The 13050-nt window shown below is 39.9% G+C and overlaps 1 non-coding gene across 1 annotated transcript; it reads right to left on the bottom strand.

The window, feature by feature from the left end:
- Positions 1-3146: 3146 nt before the first annotated feature.
- Positions 3147-3277, bottom strand: LOC128049159 (small nucleolar RNA SNORA38). The gene has a single exon (XR_008199521.1). It is a non-coding gene; the product is annotated as a small nucleolar RNA SNORA38 (small nucleolar RNA).
- Between the last annotated feature and the right edge of the window lie 9773 nt (positions 3278-13050).

Here is a 13050-nt window from a genome sequence, read left to right as displayed (position 1 = left end):
CCGAGAGAGAGATTAAACTTTAGAATGATTTAATGTTGATTCAGCTATTTGAGACATTGATGAATCTTGCTGAACATGCAGATATGCCTAGACTGAGAGCACCCTGAAGCAGGAGCTTCCTTTTCCCTACAGAAATTGAATGCAGGAGGAGCTCAGTGACTGGGACAGGTAGAGCAACGAGCCACATGCCACAGTGAATACTAAGGCCGACAGTAGAGATCCCAGGTGACCCTGCCAAAGCTGGGCCTGGAGACCTTCCCTCCAGGAGTGTCCTTACCTATGTCCATTCACTCTAATTGCTGTGGACGTGCCAGGGAGCACAAAGTGGCTCCTGAAGGTGGTTTCTACTGATGCTGGGTAAAGGTCCCTAATTCAGAATCAAAGACTAACACAAAGTAAAACTTCCTCTGATCTTGAACCTTGGCAAGGGTTATGTTGCCTAGAAGAGGAAAAGCTTGGGGTGGGGCATGTGTCTGGTGGGCAAAAGGGAGGGGAAGAAGTCAGAAGGCAAGAGATGTGCCCTTCCTAATTGGTCGGTAACAGTTTCGCTGAACTTGGAACCCCCATAACCAGTTCCTGCCAGGCTCTGTTCTTCACCCAGCAAGCCTCCTTTCCTTGAATTGCAGTGACTTCTGACATGTTTGATGCTAATTCTTTACTGTCTGCAGTAGCTAGATTGGTCTATCTCTTCTTTATTGTCATATATATATATCCTTTGCTTATCTGCATATATTAATTTTCATAGAGTGTGATTTCTTAGACCGTGTTCATGAGCAATGTGTTCTAAATTTATTTCAGTGTCTACCTTAGTTGCTCATTGCAAGCAGGCCCTGATAAAGGCTTTTTGATGATGATTATGACTGTGGTGATGTTTATGGCACTAGAAATCACAGGTTCCTTCTTGTAATTTTGGGATACTGCTCCTCTCTGCCACAACTTGGTTTCAAGCTGGGCTTGCCTGAAACCTTCTAGTGTTCAAGAAGGTCAAGAAACCTGGGTTCTTCCTTAACTTCACCAACAACTTCTATGTGATTCTATATGCCTCACTTTCACAATCTTCTGGTGCAAGACAGAAAAATGAAAAGAAAAGCTCACAGGACTTGAAGGTAGGGGAGAGAGGTAAAGTAAGAAAGTAGAAAATTTAAAAAAAAAAAGAAAGTAGATATGGAAGGACTTTAAAAGTAGGAGAATGGATTTATGTATATGTATGGCAGAGTCCCTTCACTGCTCACCTGAAACTATCACAACACTGTTAATCGGCTATAACCCAGTACCAATAAAAAGGTTTCTTTAGGATCCTATCTCAAATCTACACCTCCTTTCTTTCATGGCCAGCTCTCTGAGACACTCTTCCTTCTCCTCACAAGCATAAATTTTCTTCCAGGAGTCTCAGATTCTTGGTTTGAAGGATGAAGAACCACCCTACGTATCATCTTTTGCAGAGATTCCTCCCAATGTCTCCCTTTACCTTATCATTACCATTTGCTTCTTCTTTACAGGCTTTCAAAGAGCTAGTTTTCTAAGCCTGGAGCTTCATTTATGTTCCCATTCTCTTGTTTCTAAGAGAAAGACTCAGAGGGAGGAAGTGAGATGCCTAGAATGTCAAAGACTTCTCACTAGAGAAATGTGGTGAGAAGCAAATGGTGAGCCTCAGAAGCTTCAGAAGACAGGAAAAGAAGGCAAAATAAGCTCCAGGTGAGTGAAAAACTTAAAGTTGTACAACAAAACCTTCAAAACTATCTGAAAAAAAAAATAGAATAGCTCATGATCTAATTTCTTAAATCAAATTTTGAAAAATGGACAATTTTTTATAAAATTAACAAAGTTTAAAACCTCCTACATAAAAGACATCTTAAACGAGATTAAAATATAAGTGATAGGGAAATGGGAAGAAATTATCTGCAACATATATGTTTCTAACATACATGTTTGGAAAAAGATGGGTATCTGTAAGGGATTCCTACAAACCAACGACAATTACAATAAAAATAGAGATAAACAACCAAATAGAAAAATGGACAAAAGGTATGAATAGACCATTTCCAGAAAAGAAATACAAATAACCAATAATATATGTAAAAAACTAATCTACATCTGTAGTAACTGGGGAAAGGCAAACTAAACCAACAATGAGATCAATTTCACATCTATTGGATAGCAATAACCTAAAAGTTTGACTTTGCTGAAAAAGGTCCTTATGGTCAACCCTCGCTCCTTGGAAGAAAAGCAATGACAAACCTACACAGTGCATTAAAAAGCAGAGATATTTTTTTGCCTTACAAAGGTCTGTATAGCCAAAGCTATGGTTTTTCCAGTAGTCATGTATGGATGTGAGAGCTGGACAATAAAAAAGGTTGAGTGCCAAAAAATTGATACCTTCAAACTGTGGTGCTGAAGAAGACTCCTGAAAGTCCCTTGGACAGCAAGGAGATCAAAGCAGTCAATTTTAAAGGATATCAACCCTGAATATTCATTGGAAGGACTGATGCTGAAGTTGAAGTTCCAATACTTTGGCCACCTGATATGAAGAGCCAACTCATTGGAAAACACCCTGATGCTGGGAAAGATTGCAGGCAGGAGGATAAGGTGATAACAGAGGATGAGATGTTTGGATGGCATCATCGACTCAATGGACATCAGTTTGAGCAAACTCTGGGAAATGGTGAAGGACAGAGAAGCCTGGCGTGCTGCAACCCACGGGGTCACAAAGAGTCAGATAAGACTAGTGACTGAACAGCAACAACAGAAGGAGAAGGGACAGAGAAAGGACCCAAGAAAATGTTTGAAGAAATAATAGCTAAAAAGTTCCCTAACATGGCAAAGGAAATAGTCAACCAAGTGTAAGAAGTACAGACAGTCCCAGACAGGATAAACCCAAGGAGGAAACACTGAGACACATAGTAATCAAAATTATGAAAATAAAGACAAAGATATTAATAAAACACTGAAAGCAATAAGGGGAAAATGGCATATAATATACAAGGGGACTCCCATCAGGTTATCAGCTGATTTCTCAAAAGAAACTCTACAAGCCAGAAGCAAATGGCACAATATGTCTAAAGTAATAAAAGGGAAGAATGTACAACCAAGAATACTCTACACAGCAAGACTCTCATTCAGACTTGATGGAGAAATCAAAGGCTTTTCTATGTTGGATGGTTGATCTTGGGCCTGCAAGGAGGAAGCTGGCCACAGACTCCTCCAAATCCACATTTCTTTGCCTCCAAGTCTTACGTGTCCTAAGACAGGAAACCACAAACACACCTTTGTAGGAGGGTCATGCAGGTTCAGCTGCTCAGTTGTGTCCAACTCTTTTCAACCACAATAGACTGTAGCCAGCCAGGTTCCTCTGCCCATGGAAACTTCCAGGCAGGAATTCTGGAGCAGATTGCCATTTCTGCCTCTAAAACACCTTCTACTATATTGATTATATAATATTATACACTTAATAACTTTGTAACAAGATCAGTCAACAGAAAATAATAGAATTCTATATCACTAAAACTACCATTTCATAGAAAAACTTGTAATCACTTTTAAAAATCCAGATGCATAACAGAATTATCTTGGAATCTTTTGAAAAATATAAATGCCCAAAGTATTGCTATTCTTCTCCAAAACTCCAGATGTGTTTCTAATGAGCAGCCATGTTTAAAAACAACTGGACTATATGATGATTTTATGCTTTTATCTAATTTGTTTCACCTTTTCTATTTCACATTCAGTGCTCCCATTTCATTTCATTTATGTTTTCCAGTTTCTCCATCTCCATCTCAGTTGTTGTTCTTTCTCAAGCTTTTATCAAGGATAGTAGAAAAGCTTTTGTATATATATGTGTGTATATAAGTATATATATGTGTGTATATAAGTATGTGTATGTATGTATTTTAGAAAATTTCTTACTTTTGACTAGCTAAAAAAGTTTGTGACATTTTAATTCCACTTGTTTGACTTAGTATGAAAAGAATGCTAGATTTCTAATTTATATTTACTCAAAGCTTTGATATAGTTCTATATATTTTGGCATCTAGGGTTAGTGCTAAAAGTCTATAAAATGTATTATCCTAGTGATTTAAAAAAAATTTGAATGAGGTTGGAAACTTCTAATCTAATTCTGAGAATATAAGGAAATATTAAAAAAAATAGGAAATTAACAAGTGATACACTCTGTGTGTGCTAAGTCACTTCAGTCATGTCCAACTCTGTGCAACCCTATGGACTGCAGCCTGCCAGGCTCCTCTGTCCATGGGATTCTCCAGGCAAGAATACTGGAGTGGGTTGCTGTGCCCTCCTCCAGGAACAAGTGATACAGGTATGACCTAAATCAAATCCCTTATTATTATATGGTGAAGGTGATGAATACATTCATGGGATTAGGTCTGGCAGACAGAGTACCTGAAGAACTATGGACAGAGGTTCATAACCTTGTACAGGAGGCAGTGACCAAAACCATCCCAAAGAAAAAGAAATGCAAGAAGGCAAAGTGGTTGTCTGAGAAGTCTTTACAAATAGCAGAGGAAAGAAGAGAAACGAAAAGCAAAGGAGAAAGGGAAAGATATACCCAACTGAATGAGAATTCCAGAGAGTTCCAGAGAATAGCAAGGAGAGATAAGGCCTTCCTCAATGAAAAATGCAAAGAAATAGAAGAAAACAATAGAATGGGAAAGACTAAAGATTTCTTCAACAAAATCAGAGATATCAAAGGAACATTTCATGCAAGGATGGGCATGATAAAGCACAGAGACAGTCAGGACCTAATAGATGCAGAAGAGATTAAGAAGAGGTGGCAAGAATACACAGAACTATACCCAAAAAAGTCTTAATGATATGGATAACCACGATGGTGTTGTTATTCACCTAGAGTCAGATGCCCTGGGGTGTGAAGTCAAGTGGGCCTTGGGAAGCATTTCTAGGAACAAAGCTATTGGAGGTGATGGAATTCCAGTTAAGCTATTTCAAATCCTAAAAGATGGTGCTGTTAAAGTGCCACACTCTATATGTCAGCTAATTTGGAAAACCCAGCAGTGGCCATAGGACTGGAAAAGTCAGTTTTCATTCCAATCTCAAAGAAGGCCAGTGCCAAAGAATGTTCAGACTACTGAACAGTTATGCTCATTACCCATGCTAGTAAGGTTATGCTCAAAATCCTGCAAGCTATTACTTGAACTGAGAACTTCCAGATGTACCAACTGGGTTTAGAAAAGGCAGAGGAACCAGAGATCAATTTGCTAACATTGTTGGATCATAAAGAAAGCAAGGGAATTCCAGAAAAACATCTACTTCTGCTTCATTGACTATGCTAAAGTCCTTGACTGTGTGGTGTTGGGGTCCTTTAATGGACTGGAACCTGGCAGTCCGGAGTTGATGATAAGAAAGTGAAAGAGAGACAGAGAGAGAGAGAAAGAAAGAGAGAAAGAAAGAAACGGGGACCCAAGCTCTGATGGAGCAAGGGTGCTTTATTAGCAGAAACATAGGCTTATATATCTTTAGTAAGATGATTACTCAGGTATTACACAGGATGAAATACATACAAGGTTGCTGACGCTGAAAAGAGTCACTGAAGGGGATTCATACATGTCTCATCCTATGACCTCAGTCCTGGGAACAGCGTGCTGTTTCATTTGTTCCCTGAATAGGAACTGATAAGGAACAGAGATCCTTGAGAAATAGAAAACAGCATGCAGGTATCCTCCTGTTAAATGTTCCCTGACAATTCCCCCTTATTTATTATATTTGTAAAAAGGGTCTTGACTAATTGAGTCTGTTTAGTTTTAAAAATTTTTGCATAAAGGCAATGGTAAACAACAAATATAATTGTAACAAAAGGAAGGGGAACACAAGCTTGTATGAAATATGATTGATTATAATGAAAGAAAAGTTTTTATGACTATGATTGGTCTCTGTGAAATGTCTAGTCCAAGTTTTAAGTTTTTGGTGTTTGCAGCAAATTTCAAGATGTCTCATTGTTCAGGCCCAATCTGTTTATCGAGGACAATTCAAGGATGAGGGGGTGTCATTCCATCGTCAAACCAGCCAAGAAGTCCTTTGTCATGCTAATGTTCCATCGTAGTAACTTTTCATGTTACTTGAGTAGCATAGTCATACATAGTATTGTTAGTATCATCTGAGCAGTTAGATAACCACATACCATAGGGTCCCCAATTGATAATGGTGTGATTAGCCATAAGCATTAATTTTCCTGATTTCAGAAATCCTGATTTTGGACTTTGGTCCCTTTTGATATCCTTTTCATGTCTAAATGTCTACCTATTTTTCTTCTCAGGCATTTGGGAACCCAGTCTCAGGGGAAAGGGGGCAATGATTGCTCTGGCTTCTTCAGGCTGTACAGGGGCATTGTGGGGTTCTGGGTTCCCTTTGCCTGCTCTCTGTCAGGGTGCATTAACAGAGGGAGATGAGAGTCCATGGAATGATAAGGTGGCTTGTTTCAGCATTGTCTAGGTGTTGGTCAGGGAATATTCTTGTCATACTACCATTTGGAGATTTGTTGTATTCTGGAAGAAACAAACTTAACAAGAAAGTTTAAGGTACATGGCCCAAAGATTAATAGAAGTAGAAAAGCTGTTTAGGGGCTACCAGGAGAACCAGGACCAGACATTGGTTCATGACATTAGTGTTTTTCTAGGTATGAGAAGATGCAAGAATTTAGGCTCATAAAATCTTTACCTGAAAACATCTGGCTGTCTGAAGGCCGGTCCTTTTGGGTTTTTCTCAGAGCACAGAGTGTCTTATTTCTGATTTCTACCCTGAACTCCATTCAGGGGGTGTTGAAGGTCAGCAGCTTGTAGTGGTCATGATGTAATCTTTGTAGAGGCAGTTGGCAAGTACCAACTTTCAGTCAGCAGGGTCCCTTCATAGCCACACATTTGACCATGTTTGGCTATTGTGTCTCACGGTGTTGGGAAGGCTCATTCCCAGGTCTAGAGAAGATTCCACTGATAGGCCACTCCATGTGCTGTTATTGGACCAGGCCTTGCAAGTAGCAAAAGTCTCTGGACTATTATCTCACTAGCCTCTTGGTCCAGGAAAATATTCCCTCTTGTTGTTTCTTTCCATATCTAGAATTACATTATTACAACCATTGATCTCATGTGGAACTGCATATCAGCATTATATCACAGGCTCAGTCACACATTTGTGAACATAAGAAATTCTTCCGAAACAAGTGACATAGAAAACAATATAGCTAGCAATTATTAGTAAAGTCATAAGTCTTAAGAAACTTGTATCATGCATAAAACTCTCTTCTACTTGCCACAAACCTTTTATACGCTTTCTGTATTCATCTATAAGTCATACTTCTTTTTCTCTTAATAAAATGTACCACATATAGAACTTTCTTCTTGGGTTTCACTTTCCACAAACCTTTTTTACACTTTCTGTATTCATCACGTTATCTGTCCATTGATAGAACAGTCATCTATAAGCCATACTTCTTTTTTCTCTTAATAAAATTTAATTCCATTTCTTATACCCTTTTTACTAAAAACATGCATCTTACTTTCTTTCAGAAACCATTAACTGTTGTTTAGCTCATTTATAAATTAACTTCAGCAATATTATCCAGAGACAAAGACATACATTGAGATATATATATATATATATCCAGACAGACAGAGGTCTCATAGTTTTCTGCTTTAAGATATAAAAGGTCTGTTTGTCCCCTGCCCCCTTTTTTTTTCTGGCTTGAAGTTATACTAATCTGTCTAAGGCTGACATCTCAGGCAAAGTGGGTTGTCTATTTGAATAATGTGATAAGATATAGGCTTTTACCTAGGCATGTTTTTACGTAGGCATGTTTTTGTTATACCAAGGTTGGAGCTGTTGGGTCAGGAAGTCCCATGGGAGAATGAAGAGAGGGGAGTATAAATAATTTTAGAGGTAAATCTAGTCTGATGCGAGTAAGAAACTGTTTTTGTAATTTATTTTGCACTAAATAGAGTTTCTCTTGTGTCTCTTGAGAAAGTGAATGAGGGCTATTTAAATTAGGATCTCCTTTCATTAACTTTTTAAAGGTCTGTTAAGAGATGTCATTTGCTAGATTTTCTTTTTATAACAAAAATAGGAGAATTTCAAGCAGAGCGAGTAAGTGTAGCAAAGGAGAGACTTTTGGATTTGTGCCCACTGGCAGAGGAGGAGCATTTGGAGCAGCCAGGGTAGGATTAGTAGGAAATTTTTGAAATATTTTATGTTGTTCTAATTGGGCCTTTTGTAAAGTTTTATCATCTAATTCATATTTATGTAACAAGTGTTCTGTCTGTTGTCGAATATTGTGAGGGCTACAATTACCTTGAAATGGCAGGATTACAGCTTTAATGAGCTTCATATGGGCCAGAAATCAACTGGAATATTTTTTCTCCATTTGGCGGCTCATTCAACATTTTCTTTGACCCAGTGCCAAATTTCTAAATCAAAACTGTCTTTATTAGGAAACCAGGGATTATGCTCGACTACTGTTTGAAGGCAAGCCTCTATTTGTTGGCATGAAATCAAAAGTCCCTGAACTTTAAGCAAATGGTGAAGTAAAGTAGAGAAATGATGGGGCTTTCCAGCCATTTGACCCATGTCTTAGTACTTACCGACCTCAATAGGTCCTTACCTCAATAGGCCCTTCCATCCAAAGCGCCACATATACCAGATCCCTGTTCTGGTCACTGCTTGTTGGGGTCCTTTAATGGACGGGAACCTGGTGGTCCAGAGTCGATGATAAGAAAATGAAAGAGAGGGGGGCAGTCCTAAGATGGTGGAGGAATAGGACGGGGAGACCACTTTCTCCCCCACAAACTCATCAAAAGAACATTTGAACGCTGAGTAAATTCCACAAAACAACTTCTGAATGCTGCCAGAGGACATCAGGCAACCAGAAAAGCAGCCCATTGTCTTCGAAAGGAGGTAGGAAAAAATATAAAAGATAAAAAGAGAGACAAAAGAGGTAGGGACTTAAATCCGTCCTGGAGAGGGAGTCTTAAAAAAGAGAAGTCTCCAAACACCAGGAAATACTCTCACTGGGGAGTCGGTGGCGAGCCTTGGAACCTCAGAGGGCAACATAACCGGGAGGAAAAACAAATAAATAATTAAACCCCACAGATTACATGCCCAGTGGTAACTCCCAGCAGAAAAGCAGTGCAGACGTCCACATCCACCACTAGCAAGCAGGGGCTGGGCAGGGAGGTACTGGCTGCACTGCTTAGAGTAAGAACCAGACCTGAATGCACCAAGGGCAATCTGAAGGAACTAACTTGAGACAGCAAACCAGACTGTAGGATAGCTACCCTGCAAAAAGCCCTAACCTAAAACACTGCCAGGCCCACTCACAGAACAAAGGACCGAACAGAGCTAGCCAGCTGTGGACTGGCCCATCCCCCGCCAGAGACAGGCAGGCAAGGGCAGCCAAAGCTGGAAGGGGGCAATCATGGCCCCAGAGAGGCATCATCTACCATACTGCAAGCAGGCTTCATTGCTAACCAAGACTTCTTGGGATTTTGGGCTGTCAATATCCGTCTGAGAAGGTGCGCCAGTTGTACACCCAGAAAACCAAGCAGCAGGGACGGGGGAGGCGATAAGGCGCAGCGACCGCACTCACCAAACACCTGGTCACCTGAGCTGCTTGGGCCTGGGAAGGGCACAAAATGCAGGCCCAACCGAGAATTACCTGAGTACCCGAACCTGAGCAGCTTAGACCTGGGAAGTGCATACAACCCAGGGCTGGCCTCAGAGAGTTCCCGGCAGAGCAACCTAGAGCCTAAGAAGTGTAGACAGGGAAAGTACACACGGCCTGAGCAGGGGCAAACCCAGTGTGGCTGAGACACTGCAAGTACACGCCAGTGATATTTGTTTGCAGTGTCCCTCCCTCCCCACAGCACGACTGAACAAGTGAACCTAAAAAAAAGCGACCACCACCGCTCCCTTGTGTCAGGGTGGAAATTAGACACTGAAGAGACCAGCAAACAGAAGAAGCTAAAACAAACAGAGGGAACCACCTTGGAAGTGACAGACACAATAGATTAAAACCCTGTAGTCAGCACCAACTATATAGGAAGGGGCCTATAGATCTTGAGAAGTATAAGCCGGATCAAGGAACTATCTGAAAATGAACTGACCCCACACTGTCCGCAAGAGCTCCAGAGAAGTCCTAGATATATTTTTACTATCATCATTCTTTAAATTAAAATATATATGTATTTTTTAAGTCCTCTATTACTCCTTTACTTTTCATTTTCATAACCACTATTACTTTTAAAAAAAAAAAGACCCTATTTTTAAAGCAAACTTCATATATACATATTTTATAATTTTTGTGACTTTTTTTCTTTAATACTGTATTTTTGAGAATCCAACCTCTCTACTCTAGATTTTTAATCTTTGCTTTGTGGTATTTGTTATCAATTTTGTGCCTTTAAGAACCCTATCTTCAGTACCCATTTTTATCTCCAAGTGAGATTACTGGTTTGACTGCTCTCTCCCCCTTTGGACTCTCCTTTCTCTCCACCAGGTCGCTTCTATCTCCTCCCTCCCCCTTCTCTTCTCTACCCAACTGTGCGAGTCTCTTTGAGTGTTCTGGACTGTGGAGAACACTAGGGGAACTGGTTACTAGCTGGATCTGTCTCTCTCCTTTTGATTCCCCCCTATAGCGTCCTGGCCACCTCTGTCTCCTTCCTCCCTCTTCTCTTCTCTGTATAACTCCATGAACATCTCTGAGGGATCCAGACTGTGGAGAGCACATAAGGAATTGATTACTGGCTAGCTTGCCCTCTCCTCTTTCGATTCCCCCTGTTTTCCTCCTGATCACCTCTATCTCCCTCCTCCCTCTTCCCTTCTGCATGTAACTCTATGAACCTCTCTGGGTGTCCCTCACTGTGGAGAAACTTCATCTTTAACCTAGATGTTTTATCATCGGTGCTGTATTGATGGAGAATTCTTGAGGCTACTGTAAGAAGAAGACTGAAAACCAGAGGCAGGAGGCTTAAGTCCAAATCCTGAGAACACCAGAGAACTCCCAACTCCAAGGAACATTAATCGATGGGAGCTCATCAAACGCCTCCATACCTACACTGGAACCAAGCACCACCCAAGGGCCAACAAGTTCCAGAGCAAGATATACCATGCAAATTCACCAGCAACACAGGAACATAGCCCTAAGCTTCAATATACAGGCTGCCTAAAGTCACTCCAAACCCACTGACATCTCATAACTCATTACTGTACACTTCATTGCACTCCAGAGAGAAGAAATCCAGCTCCACCCACCAGAACTCCGACACAAGCTTCCCTAATGAGGAAACTTTGACAAGCCACTGATACAACTCCACCCACAGTGAGGAAATGCCACAATAGAGAGAACTCCACAAACTGCCAGAATACAGAAAGGGTACCCCAAACACAGCAATATAAACAAGATGAAGAGGCAGAGAAATACCCAGCAGGTAAAGTAACAGGATAAATGCCCACCAAACCAAACAGAAGAGGAAGAGATAGGGAATCCACCTGATAAAGAATTCCGAATAATGATAGTGAAAATGGTCCAAAATCTTGAAAACAAAATGGAGTTACAGATAAATAGCCTGGAGACAAGGATTGAGAAGATGCAAAAAAAGTTTAACAAGGACCTAGAAGAAATTTAAAAAAGAGTCAATATATAATGAATAATGCAATAAATGAAATAAAAAACACTCTGGAGGGAACCAACAGTAGAATAATGGAGGCAGAAGATAGGATAATTGAGGTAGAAGATAGAATGGTAGAAATAAACAGAGAGGAAAAAAGAAAAACAAATTAAAAGAAATGAGGACAATCTCAGAGACCTCTGGGACAATATTAAATGCCCCAGAAGAAGAAGACAAAGAGAAAGACCATGAGAAAATACTTGAGGAGATAATAGTTGAAAACTTCCCTAAAATGGGGAAGGAAATAATCACCCAAGTCCAAGAAACCCAGAGAGTCCCAAACAGGATAAACCCAAGGTGAAACATCCCAAGACACATATTAATCAAATTAACAAAGATCAAACACAAAGAACAAATATTAAAAGCAGCAAGGGAAAAACAACAAATAACACACAAGGGGATTCCCATAAGGATAACAGCTGATCTTTCAATAGAAATTCTTCAGGCCAGGAGGGAATGGCAGGACATACTTAAAGTGATGAAAGAAAATAACCTACAGCCCAGATTACTATACCCAGCAAGGATCTCATTCAAATATGAAGGAGAAATCAAAAGCTCTACATACAAGCAAAAGCTGAGATAATTCAGCACCACCAAACCAGCTCTCCAACAAATGCTAAAGGATATTCTCTAGACAGGAAACACAGAAAGGGTGCATAAACTCGAACCCAAAACAATAAAGTAAATGGCAACGGGATCATACTTATCAATAATTACCTTAAATGTACATGGGTTGAATGCCCCAACCAAAAGACAAAGACTGGCTGAATGGATACAAAAACAAGACCCCTACATATGTTGTCTACAAGAGACCCACCTCAAAACAGGGGACACATACAGACTGAAAGTGAAGGGCTGGAAAAAGATATTCCATGCAAATAGAGACCAAAAGAAAGCAGGAGTAGCAATACTCATATCAGATAAAATAGACTTTAAAACAAAGGCTGTGAAAAGAGACAAAGAAGGACACTACATAATGATCAAAGGATCAATCCAAGAAGAAGATATAACAATTATAAATATATATGCACCTAACATAGGAGCACCACAATATGTAAGACAAATGCTAACAAGTATGAAAGGGGAAATTAACAATAACACAATAATAGTGGGAGACTTTAATACCCCACTCACACCTATGGATAGATCAACTAAACAGAAAATTAACAAGGAAACAGAAACTTTAAATGATACATAGACCAGTTAGACCTAATTGATATCTATAGGACATTTCACCCCAAAACAATGAATTTCACCTTTTTCTCAAGCACACAGGGAAACTTTTCCAGGATAGATCACATCCTGGGCCATAAATCTAGCCTTGGTAAATTCAAAAAAATTGAAATCATTCCAAGCATCTTTTCTGACT

Source organism: Budorcas taxicolor, chromosome 5, assembly GCF_023091745.1.
Source record: "Budorcas taxicolor isolate Tak-1 chromosome 5, Takin1.1, whole genome shotgun sequence".
NCBI lineage: Eukaryota > Metazoa > Chordata > Mammalia > Artiodactyla > Bovidae > Budorcas > Budorcas taxicolor.
This window is presented reverse-complemented; position numbering and strand designations above follow the sequence as displayed.